This window comes from Lagenorhynchus albirostris, chromosome 17 (assembly GCF_949774975.1).
Source record: "Lagenorhynchus albirostris chromosome 17, mLagAlb1.1, whole genome shotgun sequence".
NCBI lineage: Eukaryota > Metazoa > Chordata > Mammalia > Artiodactyla > Delphinidae > Lagenorhynchus > Lagenorhynchus albirostris.
Genome location: NC_083111.1, coordinates 12,100,762 through 12,115,210, shown reverse-complemented (window position 1 = coordinate 12,115,210; position 14,449 = coordinate 12,100,762). Strand labels below are relative to the sequence as shown.

At 37.4% G+C, this 14,449-nt stretch overlaps 1 protein-coding gene across 5 annotated transcripts in view; it reads right to left on the bottom strand.

Moving 5' to 3' along the window:
* SGK3 (serum/glucocorticoid regulated kinase family member 3) overlaps positions 1-14,449 on the bottom strand; it is a 114,619-nt gene that overhangs the window by 66,303 nt on the left and 33,867 nt on the right. The gene's annotated exons all lie outside the window — the stretch shown is intronic.

The window sequence follows — 14,449 nt, the reverse complement described above, 5'->3', positions numbered from 1 at the left end:
AGGGCTTTTGCTCACTCAGCTCCGCCCCCGGCTCGCTCCGGGGTCTGTGCTTCCGAGAGGAGCTGTACGCAAGGGTGCCGCTGGGAACGGCCTGCGGATGTGTGACCCCGAGGGAGGAAGGGCTGGATGCAAGCAGAGGGAAGGGATAAAAGGAGAGAGACAGCCGTTGGGGTAAGAGGAAGAAAGTCTTGGGAAGGGGAAGAGAAGCCACTCTCCCCGGGTTCCAGCTAAGGTGTAGGACTGGGTGAGACATCTTAAAATAACGGCGTTCACTTAGGGCACTGACTAATCTCATTGTCTTCGGGCAGGGCAGGAGTCACACACGGATTCTGGGTTCCATGCGTGAGAAGTCACAGGGAATGGGGTTTAGAGGGGCAAAGAAAGGAAGTAATTCCTTTACTGATCTCCACCACACAGCCTCTTTGATTTAAAAATTATGGAAAGGACTCCCAGTAAGAATCCTCACTCCAGACTTAAATAAACGTTAATCATTCCCTCTCCCTTCAAACAGCTCCCCTCAGACAACTTTTCAAGAGAGCAGACCTGAGTTTGTCATTAATGCCCATAGGGTACGACTGCAAGGTTTGCGACGGCGTGTATGGATAGAGAAAAAAATCAGACTACTGGAAAGGAATTATCTTAACTATTAATTTATTTGATTTGAGAAGGTGAAAAACGATTTGAGGAATCAAGTCAATAACTAATTGAATTATGGTGGGGAAAACACAAGACTCACTTTGCCAGCAAGCAGGATTGATACGCAGTAACCTTTGCTAGAAGAATTTCAGAAAATAATGCCAAGAGGCCAGCCTAGCTGTGTGGCCTGAAAGAAAGTCACAATAAGGAAGTCCTCGATTTCCTTATCTGTAAAATGAAGAGATTAGGCCAGGTGCCCTCATGATCTCTAAATGCCCTTCGTCACTCCACGTCATCCTGCCAGGTTCAACAATTAAAGGAGGAGGGCCACGGGAAAAGCGCTGTCCAGTCGGGAGCCACACAGAGAAATCGGGCATTGTTAGAAAAAGCCTCAGGGATCTCTGGTATCATTTCATTCACGCTCTCCTCTCTGACTTTTCTATTTGTAATAATAATAACACTCTACTCCTAGCTCAAAACTTCAGGCTCTTCTTCCCACTCAATCCTCACATTTAGTCACTAGGTCTTTGGTTTTCTCCATTACAGGGTCTCTGCAATGACCCTTCTCATTTTCACTGTCATCTCTGTGCAAAGTACAAATTCAAAGAACTCAGAATCTTGCATCTGACCCCTACCTACTTTTTCTACCTAATCTCCAACCACTCTCTGTGTACACATTTGTCTGACAGACTGTCTCCTCACTGTACAGTATCCACAATGTACAGCCAACACTCCTTGCCGCTGCTGCTGCAAACTTACAGCCACTGCTTCTCCACTCAGAATACCTCTCCTCAGTCCTAGCTACCTGTTGGGACTATGATAGCTCAGCTCAGGGACCTCTCTATGCAATAAAACTGCTATAATGCTTAGAATCTGTACTGCTCCACTTGGCACTTAGCAAGAACTACCTTGTTTTGTTTTCTCTCTTACTTATCATATTTATCTTCAAAACTAAACCATAAGCTACTCACTGGATGTGCTCAGGTTCCAGCCAATCCAGGAAGAAAAGGCTATTTTCAATATCTCAAAAACCCTAAAAGAAATTATACGTTCATCAGCAATTAGGCTATCCAGGTTACCCACAACAGCAAGATTCTCTGTTTTTGTCTGAAATTTTACTGAAGTAACACCAATTACTTCAAGCGAACAAAAGCTTTGATGGATAGTTATATGTGACTGATTCAAAAAACAGGAAAATAAGTTATCATTAAATAAGACTTGTTTTGAAGACTACATCTTTGAGATTCATGGAGGTACATAAAAATAAAAAGTAATCTACCCATTCTTTGTCACCCCATTGCCCAAACAGGTGATAAACCCATAGTAAGTGCTTAAAAATATATTCATCTGACTATGGTTATTTTCTGTTTTCCTTAAGTCCCCTCTCTCCCTTGCTGTAATTAAAATACTGGTCTTTTCTTTTTCATGCAAATAAAATTGTTGGAGTTTCCCCTTCTAATTCCAAATAAACTTTCAAGAATAAGATAAACAAGAATCACTCAGTACTTCTTGGAGTTGGACTAGAAAGGTTTTTAGTGTTCCAGAAATAAACCCTCGATTCACAGTAAATTGCCTGTGTTAGGGGGCCCTACATACTATTAAGATCTTTAGAAAGTAAAATTTCCTTAACTGCAACCTTGCCGAAATGACACAAGTAGAAGCAGAACCAAGTTTGCAGAATGACTACCAAGTAAGAGTGAAAACTGATTTGCAATCTATCAATGGCTCCTTGTGTTTTGAAAATGTCACTGGCATGTTTAAAGGAAGCCCCAGAGCTCTGAGGTCTGGCCCAAACAATCTATAAATCACTAGTCACAGCAAACCTTTCTAATATTCTGGAGATTTAAGAAGTATTAAATAGGCAGACTAAACAATAGTCACACTTCATTTTACAGAGTGGTTATACCAGAGGCTTTTGGTTAAAGACTCTTGGAACTTTTCCTCTCCTCAAAGTGTGAGGTGACTATTAAGAATAGAGCCTTGAGGGAACTTCTGAATCCAGCCAAGACGGAGTAACAAGAACCATATTTGCCCTCCCACCTAAACCAACAACAACAAAAAAGAGCCAGACAAAATAAATAAAACAACACTTTTTAAGATATTAGATGTCAGGCAGTAAAGGAGAGTGATCCCTCAGGGATGGGAAATGAAGAAGGTTTACCCCAGCTTACTACCTTCAGAGACATTACAGGCCATGACATAGGAAAGGGGAATCGCAGGAGAGCCCAGCAGATTCCCTGAGCTGAGGAGACGGAGCTGTGAGTTCAGGGAGAACAAGATGGTTGGAGTTCACAGGACAAAGTATCGGAGACATAACAACAGAGGATCCCAGAGATCTGCAAAGGGTCCTCCTCCTCAAGAATTCAACAGAGTTGATCAGTGCATGCATGTGAGGAAACTACCCAAGGCTGAGGAAAGAACAAACCATTGAAAGCATGAGAAGGCACAGTACTGGGCACTCGCAGAGAGACAGGAATAGTGGCTGTTCACACCAGGCTGACTAGAAAACCTCCCAATTCAATGAGGAGAGTACTCAGAAAGGTCTTGCCTTAGTACCGGAGAGTAATTAGCCCTAGACTAAATGCAGCTTGGATGCCACCAAAAAAATAAAAGATCTGAAAGGATCAAACTATTTTAAAGCAATTTAACTGCATCTGAAGTTAAAATTCAAACATCTTTACAGGAATACAAAAATATTCAGCACCCAACAAGATAAAATTCACAATATCTGCCATTCAATCAAATATTACAAGGCACAGCAAGAGGTGGGAAAATATGACCCATAATGAGAAAAACCAATCACTGAAACTAACCAACAACTGACACAGATGTTAGAACTAGCAGACAAGGACATTAAAACAGTTATTACAATGGTAATATACTTAAAAAATTAAGTAGAGACAAGGAAGGTAAAAAATTTCTAAATCCAACTTCTACAGATGAAAACAATCTCTGAGGTGAATAATACATTGGGTGGGATTAACAGAAGAGTAGACATTGAAAAGGAAAGGATTGGTGAGCTTGAAGACACACAACAGAAACTTTCCAAAATGAACTATAGAGAAAAAAAGAAAAGAGAATCAATGAGCCATGGGACAAGTTCAAGCAGCCAAATATAATTGTAATTAGAGTCCCTGAAGGAGGGTTGGGGAAGGAGATCAGAAAAGACGTGTGAAGAAATATGACTGGTATTTTTCAAAATTTGATGAAAATTATAAACCCACAGATCTGACAAGCTGAATTAACCCAAACACTAGGAACATGAAGAAAACTATACCAAGACATTTCATTTTTTTTTTTTTTTTTTTGCGGTACGCGGGCCTCTCACCGCTGTGGCCTCTACCATTGCGGAGCACAGGCTCCGGACGCGCAGGCCCAGCGGCCACGGCCCATGGGCCCAGCCGCTCCACGGCACGCAGGACCCTCCCGGACCGGGGCACGAACCCGTGTCCCCCGCATCGGCAGGCGGACTCTCAACCACTGCGCCACCAGGGAAGCCCCCAAGACATTTCATAATGAAATTATTAAAAACTTGTCAGTGATAAAGCAAAAATCTTAACAGCAGCCAGAGGAAAAAAGGCAGACTATGTATGGAGGAGCAAAGGTAAAAATGACAGCAGATTTCTTGTAAGGAATAGTTCAAGGAAAAGATAGTGGAGCAACATCTTTGAAATACTGAACAAAAAAATTGTAAGCCTAGAATTCTATACCTAGCAAAAACATCTTTCAAACCTGAAGGAAATACAAAGATTTTTTTCAGACATATAAAAAAAAAGCCAAAGAATTCATAACCAGCAGACCCACACTACAAGAAATGTTAAAGCAAGTCCATCAGACAGAAGGAAAATGATTCCAGGTTTCTGGAAGTATAGATGTGCACTAGGAATGAAGAACACTGGGAATACAGGTTTCCCCTGCTATCCAAAAGTAGAGTCTTCCTATGAAAGCTTTCATAACCCAAAATGGTGTAAAACTAAGTCAAAACGATATTTAGAAAGAACAACACTGAACGACTTAAACTGCCTGATATTATAAAGACATAGTAAAGCTATAGTAATCAAGACAGTGTGATCATTAGAACACACAAATAGATAATTACAACAGAATAGACAGTGAAATAGAGCTTTGTGACCTTAGAAAGAGAAATTGCCTGAAGTATCACAACCACTCAAAAATGAGACTTAAATCCAGGTCTCCAACTTTAATTCCTGAGCTCTTTTCACTGTAACTGCCTTTCTTATCCAAGCTCATGTCTTCAATTTTCATCTCCATACAGTTGGCCACAATACATTTACCTGAAGCATGACCTCTTTCCCAACTCTAGTTCCAAATTTCCAACTACCTGCTAAATATCTCCCCGCCAAAATAAATAAATTCCTAGTTTTCCCTTCAAGCATATTCTATTAATATTACCTCCTAATTAGTACCTAATTCTATTAATAGTACCTCCTTTTACCCAGTCACACAAGTTCAAAACCTTGATTCTTCTTGGACTTCTCCCTAGATCTTCCCTCCCTTTCCCATTTAGGTTCTCAGAGCCTTTGATAATTTTTTTTCTTTTTTTCTTTGTTTTGGCCACACCATGTGGCTTGTGGGATCTTAGTTCCCCAAACAGGGATCAAACCCGGGACCACAGCTGTGAAAGCACCGAGTCTTAACCACCGGATTGCCAAGGAATTCCCGATAATTTTGTTTTCTTAGGCTAGAATAGGCTAACTCCTCATCATTCAGGTCTTAATTAAACAGCTGTCCCTTAGACAGCCCTCTCCTATCTAAAGTAGGCCTTCCTCTGTTATCTCTATCATAGTAGCTTGTTCATTTTCTTCATACAGCATTGATCACAGTTTGCTCTTTATTTCACTGTTTACTGTTCCACTGTACCTGCCCCATGAGAGTGCAAGGTCTATGAAAGCAAACTAACATATCCATTTGTTCACTATAGCATCCTTAGTGCCTAGAGCATATAATAATGGGGTGCAAATCATTAAGTGAATGAAGAGATTTGTTTCAAGTCTGACTCCACAATCTCTCTGGCACTTGTCCCTCTTCACTCCCACAGTTTAGGTCCAAGCCATCCTGTTGTGCTAATTTTCTAATGGTCTCCTAGTGTCCTCTCTTGTTCTTTTCCTATTCATGTTGTAAAATGCTGTCTAAGGAGAATTCTAGTCATGTCATTTTCTCTGTTCAAAAATCTTTAATAATTGTAATGTAATCTCTATCAAAACTCCAAAAGCCTTGTTTTGCAGGAATGGAAAAACCGATCCTCAAATTCATATAGATTTTCAAAGGGCCCTATATAGCCAAACAATATTGAATAAGAACAAGGTCTCACACTTCCTGATTTCAAAATTTATCACAAAGCTATAATAATCAAAACAGTGTGGTTCTAGCATAAGGATAGATCTATAGACCACTGGGATAGAATTGAGTTAATAAATAGACCTATACATCTATAGCCCACTAATTTTCAACAAGGGCGCCAAGATCACTCAATTGGAAAAGGATAGTCTCTTCAAATGGTGCTTGGCCAACTGGGTATTCACACGCAAAAGAATGAAACTGGACTCCTACTTCACAACATATACAAAAATTAACTGAAGATGGATCAATGAACTAAAAGAGTTAAAACTATAAAACTCTTGGAAACACAGGGATGAATTTTCACAACCTTGGATCTGGCAATGGATTCTTAGATATGACACCAAAAGCAGGAGCAATAAAAGAAAAAATAGATAAATTGGACTTCACCAAAATTAAAAATTTTTGTGAATCAAAGGTCATTATTAGGAAATTAAAATGACAACCTATAGAGTGAGAGCATATAACTGCAAATCATATATCTGATAAGAGTCTAATATCCAGAGTAAAGAACTTGTACAACTCAACAACAAAAAGATAAATAACACAATTAAAAAGTGGGCAAAGGACCTGAATAGACATTTCTCCCAAGAAGATATATAAATGATCAAAAAGGACATAAAAATATGTTTAACATCATTAGTCATTAGGGAAATGCAATCAAAACCACAAAGAGATACCACTTCACACACACTAGGATAGCAATAATCAAAAAAGTAGAAACTAAGTATTGGTGAGGATGTGGAGAAATTAGAACCCTCATACATTGTTGGTAGAAAAGTAAAATGGTGCAGCTGCTGTGGAAAACAATTTGGCAGTTGTTCAAAAAGTTAAACAAAGAATTACCATAGGACCCAGCAATTTCACACCTAGATATATACCCCAAAGAACTGAAAACAGGTACCCAAATAAATATTTATACATGTATGTGAATAGCAGCATTATTCACAACAGCCAAAAGATGGAAACAACCAAATGTCCATCAACATAGACAAATTGTGATACAAATACTCGATGGAATACTATTCAGCCATAAAAAGGAATGAAGTGCTGATGCGTGCTACAATGTGGATGAACCTCGAAAACACTGGGCTAAGTCAAAGAAGTTAGACATGAGAGTTTACATCCTGAATGAATCCACTTACATGAAATATTCAGAATAGGTAGATTCAAAGAAACAGAAAGCAGATTGGTAGTTGTTAGGGGCTGAGGGGATGAGAGAATGGGCAATAACTGTTCAATGGATATGGGGTTTAATTTGGGGGTGACAATAATGGTTTTTTTAAAAATTTTTATTGGAGTATAGTTGATTTACAATGTTGTGTTAGTTTCAGCTGTACAGCAAAGTGAATCAGTTACACATATGCATATATCCACTTTTTTTTTTTTTAACATTCTTTTCCCGTATGGGCCATTACAGAGTATTGAGTAGAGTTCCCTGTGCTATACAGCAGGTTCTTATTAGTTATCTATTTTATATATAGTAGTGTGTATATGTCAATCCCAATCTCCTAATTTATCCCTCCCTCCCCTTATCCCCTGGTAACCATAAGTTTGTTTCCTACATCCGTGACTCTACTTCTATGTCAATCCCAATCTCCTAATTTATCCCTCCCTCCCCTTATCCCCTGGTAACCATAAGTTTGTTTCCTACATCCGTGACTCTACTTCTGTTTTGTAAATAAGTTTATTTGTACCCTTCTTTTTAGATTACACATATAAGTGGTATCATATGTCTTTCTCTGTCTGACTTACTTCACTCAGTATGACAATCTCTAGGTCCATCCGTGTTGCTGCAAATGGCATTTTTTGTCCTTTTTTATGGCTAAGTAATATTCCATTGTATATATGTACCACATCTTCTTTATCCATTCCTCTCTTGATGGACATTTACTTTGCTTCAATGTCCTGGCTATTGTAAATAGTGCTGCAATGAACATTGGAGTGCATGTATCTTTTCAAATTATGGTTTTCTCTGGGTATATGCCCAGGAGTGGGATTGCTGGGTCATATGGTATTTCTATTTTTAGTTTTTTAAGGACTGAGGATGACAATTATGTTTAAAACTAGACAGAAGTAGCGGTTGCACAACACTGTATCAATAAATATACTAAATATCACTGAATTGTGCACTTTAAAATGGTTAACTTTATGCTATATGAATTTCACCTTAATTTTTAAAAAAACACCTTAACAATGATGACTGAATAAGATCTTATCAGCCTAGCCTCCTGGATCCTCTATATTCTGACCATCATATGACCTTACTTCCCCTTCATGTACCCAGTGCTCCAAGCAAAACGAGCCCTTTCCTTTACATGCAACACAGACTTCATTTCTCTGCATATGTAAGTCCAACTGATCTTTCAAGGCATTATTCAACTATAAGCTCCTTTAAGATTTTCTCATTCTTAAAAAAAAAAAAAGATTTTCTCATTCTTTTTGCTGGGATACTCTCTTTCCTGTAAGTTTTTATGAGCATTTTATCTGCACCTCTTGTTTTCTAACTCAGAGTATTTATTTATATCTATATATCCTCTATTAGCCAGTAATTGCCAGCAAGATCCATATGTGATTCATCCTCTTATTCCCAGGCTCCTTAGGATACGCTTACACAGAGCAGACACCTAAAAAGTTATTGAAGGAAAAAGATGGATAGAAAATGAATTTCTGCATATGAATCCTCTTGGCTTTCACTATAGGACTAGAGGTGTGTTTTATATTTTGTATCTGTGAATATATTTGACTCTAGAATGTCTAAAACACTTTGAAAATCACATGGGGTAATATTACAATTTCCTGATGAAATGGTTATAAAAATATTTCTGAATACTAATATAACTAGAATTACTTGTATCCTTGACAATAATTGCTAATGTTAACAGTACAAGTCATAATAATCATAGCTAACAGTTCTATAGCACATATGTGCCACACTCTCCAAGCACTTTATATATACTGATCCTCACAATAAGCCTATCAGCTATATAAAATTATCACCCCATTTTACAGGTGAAGAAACACCTACAAAGTCAAAAAACATGTCCAAATGTCACTTAGCTAGTAATTGGTAGGCTTGGGATTAGAACCCAGGTACTTTGGTTCCAGAATCTATGCTCTTAACCACTATGCTCTATCACCTCTCTACAATAAGTTTTACTGTGCCTAATAAAATGTCTTTGAAAGGTCAATGAGTGCCCAAGAAAACATTTCCTAATATTACAGAGCAAATTAATGTGAAACTTTCACTGTTTTCCCAGACTTTGTGTTTGAAATTTTGAGATGACTAATAACTTTTAGAAATAAACTTAATTTCACTATACTGAAAGTATAATGACTAATAAACAAAGTTGAAGCAGGGACACAATGTAACACACAATTAAAGATATAATAATGAATGAACCATAATAAAGGAACACAATGAAAGCATAAGTATAACAATGGGACTGTAGACCTGAAATATAAAGGAGCCTGAAAATTTCATAAAGTCTTCTGATAATATAATTTTTAAAATGTGAATTTCTGTATCTCAAATTCCAATATAATTCTTATGTAAAACAGTGCTTATATATCTTTTTGCTTAAATGCATGTTGGTTTACATACATATTAATGTTATAGTGAACGGACCTAACTCTATAAAAGAGAATTAGTAACCTATGATGTAATTATATTCAAGTCTCATATAGCAGTGGACCAAAGAAAATAAAATTTGATATACAGCAATTAGAGGTTGTTTATCTTAGAGAGGAAATAAAGTCTTTGAATCTGACATCCAGTTTAATCATTTTTCTCAAGCCTCAAAAGTCTTTTCTATTAATCTTGTATGCAGAAAATCATCTTATTAATAAGGTACTGAGTAATTTTATTTGACACTGGAATTTGGAATAGGCCTTTGGGTTTAAATTTGTCTGAAATGATTTATATGATATGGTCAGCAACTTTTAATCCACGATTTATTACCCATATTTCATTTAAAATGCTGCCTAATTCACATTCCATTAATTGACACGGAGATTACAAGGACATTTTTATGCATTCCTTTGTACGCTAAGGGGGGACATTATTTTCCACCTTATTTTCATGATTCAATAGACTATGTCATAAATAGGTAAAGTTTTTTTGTTTTTTTCCAGTATGGATCCCAGAGTTCAGCACTAACAGCTCCATTCATATGAATTTACCTTCTAAGATTTTTTTTAAATTAATTAATTAATTAATTTATGGCTGTGTTGGGTCTTCATTTCTGTGCGAGGGCTTTCTCTAGTTGTGGCAAGCGGAGGCCACTCTTCATCACGGTGCGCAGGCCTCTCACTATCGCGGCCTCTCTTGTTGCGGAGCACAGGCTCCAGACGCGCAGGCTCAGTAACTGTGGCTCACAGGCCCAGTTGCTCCGCGGCATGTGGGATCTTCCCAGACCAGGGCTCGAACCCGTGTCCCCTGCATTGGCAGGCAGATTCTCAACCACTGCACCACCAGGGAAGCCCAACCTTCTAAGATTTTATTGTAAGTTCACCTTTTACCTAATTAAAACACTTGCAAGCTCTCTTCCTTTGTAATTTTTCTCTATTCATACCAAATTTACATCACAATAACATATCTTTTAATAATAGAGTAAGAGAAACATTAAAAAGGTGATGCAACATCCCAAGTCATTTACAGACAATGAGGAAAAAAGGGAAGAAGAGAAAGATGACTATTCCTGATTCTAATTCCTTGGTCTGATATAATGATTTATAAATTACTAGTTATTGATTTAGCTAATATCTGCATTAACTGAAGACTAACATTTTATTTGGCAAAGAGTATAATAAAAATTCAATTTAATTTAGTAAGTACTGATTACCTAAGATGCACACTGCTCTCCATTGGGCCCTATGTATAGTACATTAAGTGTATAAAATTTAAAAATCTTTTAATCCCACCATCTATTATTGATAGAACAAGAAACAAATGTTATTAAATATATAAGTTAGGGGGCTTCCCTGGTGGCGCAGTGGTTGAGAGTCCGCCTGCCGATGCAGGGGACACGGGTTTGTGCTCCGGTCTGGGAAGATCCCACATGCCGTAGAGCGGCTGGGCCCCGTGAGTCATGGCCGCTGAGCCTGCGCGTCCGGAGCCAGTGCTCCGCAATGGGAGAGGCCACAACAGTGAGAGGCCCGCGTACCGGAAAAAAAAAAAAAAATATATATATATATATATATATATGTTATAGAGTGACCAATGGAGTACTTAAAAACGGTGATCTTACTACAGTGATGGGAGGAGGGCGTGCTGAGTGAGCTCAAGTCTCATGTATTATATGTAATTGTAGTTCAAAGATAATGTTCAAAGTTGACAAAAATCAAGAAAGGTATACGTTCATTATTTAGAGATATAGGAAAATATAATAGCAAGTAAAAGCAAAGATTAAAAATGGCTCCTTCTCAAAATTAACCAAAGAGACCTAACTAAGCTGATTAGAGGAATTACTTCAAGTGACTTCAAAACCAAGCACATTTCTAGTAGGAAAAACCCTGAGGATAAAAGAAACAAACAAACAAAAACTTTAAACTCTATTCAAGTAATCATATTGGTTGGATAAATAAAATGAGTAATTATCTTCGTGTCTTTAAGAACCAAGAATTTTGTTGTGGGATAAAAGAGGTATAGATGGCATTTTTAAAAAAACCAAAAAAACCTACAGTACTGGATTTCAGTTGGAAGTAACATTATATTTCGTATTTTACCTTTAATATAATATATACATATATATGTATCAATATTACCCAGCTCTGGCACAGAAAAGGCCTAAAATCAATGACCATTCCAGTAAGTGAGCACCACCTGCACCTGGAGAGTGGTCTCTAAATACTTCCCGCTAAAATGAATTAGGGCTCCTGGTAGAATTGGTTGATGTGGAGCTGGGGCGGGAAATGTACAAAATGAGCCTGGAATGTCTTAACTTCCTTAATCACTGGTACGATATCAATGATTACTCGAGTCACATCGGAGGCCAACTCAAAGAGTTAACCAAAGATGGGAAAATACGGCCTAAAAAAGAATAATGACTATGATGAACTGAAACACACCAAATGTTAAATCCAGGAGTTTACAGAGATACTAAAAAATACAAAACAAACCTCATGGATTACATTTGAATGATGCTAAGGAAATAAATCATTTTTTTTGAAAACTGGTAAATAAAGGGTAAAAAAACAAGCCTTTATCATGCCTTTCCAAAATAAACTGTACCCCAAGTTAACCAAAGAGTTGATGAGGGGAAGTTTTCTTTACAGAATTTCAGCTAATGAATAAAGAAGAACAGAATTTAAATACCACCATTTTGTAACCCCTAATGAATTAATGCATCGAGGCAATGATCATCAATAGCGGCTCACCTCATAAAAGAAGAACCAGCCAGACATTTTATACCTCCTGATGGAAAAACACACCAGCATTCATGAAGTATTCTTGCCAAAAATCCTGAACCCAAATCTCACAAATTATTAGCTCTAACTTCCATTGTATAGGCAATTCAGGGATCAGAGGTACATGATAAACGATATTTCAGGGATGCAATCAATAAAATTTAGTGGAAAATTCTATAGGACAAAGGACCTTGTTTCTTCATTACACAAATTGTGAAAGAAAAAAGTAAGGCAAAAAACATAGATTAAAAGACTTAACATTGTAAAACAACTATACCCCAATAAAAATTTTTTTTAATTAAAAAAAAGACTTAAAACGATACATCACCAATTCTAATGTATGCATATTATTTAGATTGTGATTGGACTAAACAAACTGAAAAAATTATGAGGCAATTGGGGAAATTTAAACATCTGATTAAGAAATCATTGTATTTTTTTCTTTTAGGTATGATGATGTTATTGTGTTATGTTTTTTAAAGAGTTTATATTTTAGAGATAACACTGAAATGTTTATGGATGAAATGACTTGATGTCTCAGATTTGCTTCAAAATTACATATATGATGGTGAGGGAGGGATTAGCTGAAATAAGATTCAGTCATAAGCAGATAATAGTTGAAACTGGGCAACATGTTTATGGAAGCTAATTATACTATTCAGACTAGTTTTGTATATGTTTGAATTTTCCTTTAATAAAAAGGGTTTTTTCCTTAAAACAGTGTTTGCTTCAGGGGAATGGTGAGGTGAGAGACTTGCTTTTTCATTATAAGCCTTCCTGTACTATGTTTTAAAAAGTTTTAGATACATGCATATATTTCATGTCTAAGGAAAGAGTCCTATCAATAACGTAGGAAATACCCATACAGGGCTTCCCTGGTGGCCCAGTGGTTGAGAGTCCGCCTGCCGATGCAGGGGACATGGGTTCGTGCCCTGGTCCGGGAAGATCCCACATGCCACGGTGCGGCTGGGCCCATGAGCCATGGCTGCTGAGCCTGCGCGTCCGGAGCCTGTGCTCCGCAATGGGAGAGGCCACAACAGTGAGAGGCCCGTGTACGGCAAAAAAAAAAAAAAAAAAAAAAAAAAGAAATACCCATACATTAAAAATTTAACCAGTCTATGATGATTTAGTTTTAAACTGAATGGTATACACCAGGAGTTTTCAAAGTATAGTCTATGGGACCCCTGGAAGGTGCTAAGATCCTTTCAAGCTATTTTCATAAAACACTAAGATGTTATTTGCCTTTTTCACTGTGTTGACATTTGCACTGAGCAAAAGCAATATAGCAGCTTGAACTGCTGATGCCCTTGCATGAATCAAGGCAGTCACACTGCCGTACTAGCATGCACTGCATTCTCTACTGTCACTCATTTGCAGTTTAAAAAGAGAAAAAAGCCAAGTTCATTTAAGGATGTCCTTGACAGCACAGTAAAAATTATTAATTTTATTAAATCTCAACCTTTGAGTACAGTTTTGTGACAAAATGGGAAGTATGCATAAAGCACTCTGCTGTACACCAAAGTCTAATGATGGTCTGGAGGGAATGCCAGTCCCTGCATGATTGTTGGAGTTCAAAAAGCTGAACTAGCTGCTTTTACATAGAACACCGTTTTTACTCAAAAGGACAACTGACAAACGATAATATTTGCCAAACTTGGGTACTTGGCAGACATCTTCTTGGAAATGAACAAAGTAAGCCTATCACATCAAGGAAAACAACTCAATGTATTTGTTGGCAATGATAAAAATTCAAGCTCTCAAGTAAAACTTAAGAGTTTTGGAAAATTTGTTTCTGCCACTATGAGCTTGACTGCTTCTCTCCTCTGAAAGATTTTTCTGATGCACTCGGTTGGTGATACTAACAAATATGATTTTAAAACTATTGTTAAAATGAAATGTATCAACATTTGGAAGATCTTCATAAATCAATCAGTAAACCATATTTTCCAAATGACTAATGCATGAAGTTACAAAACCATGCATGCATCAAAGATCTACGCAAAATGTAAGAGGACTGTAGTGGGTGGAATGGTGGCCCCCAAAAGGA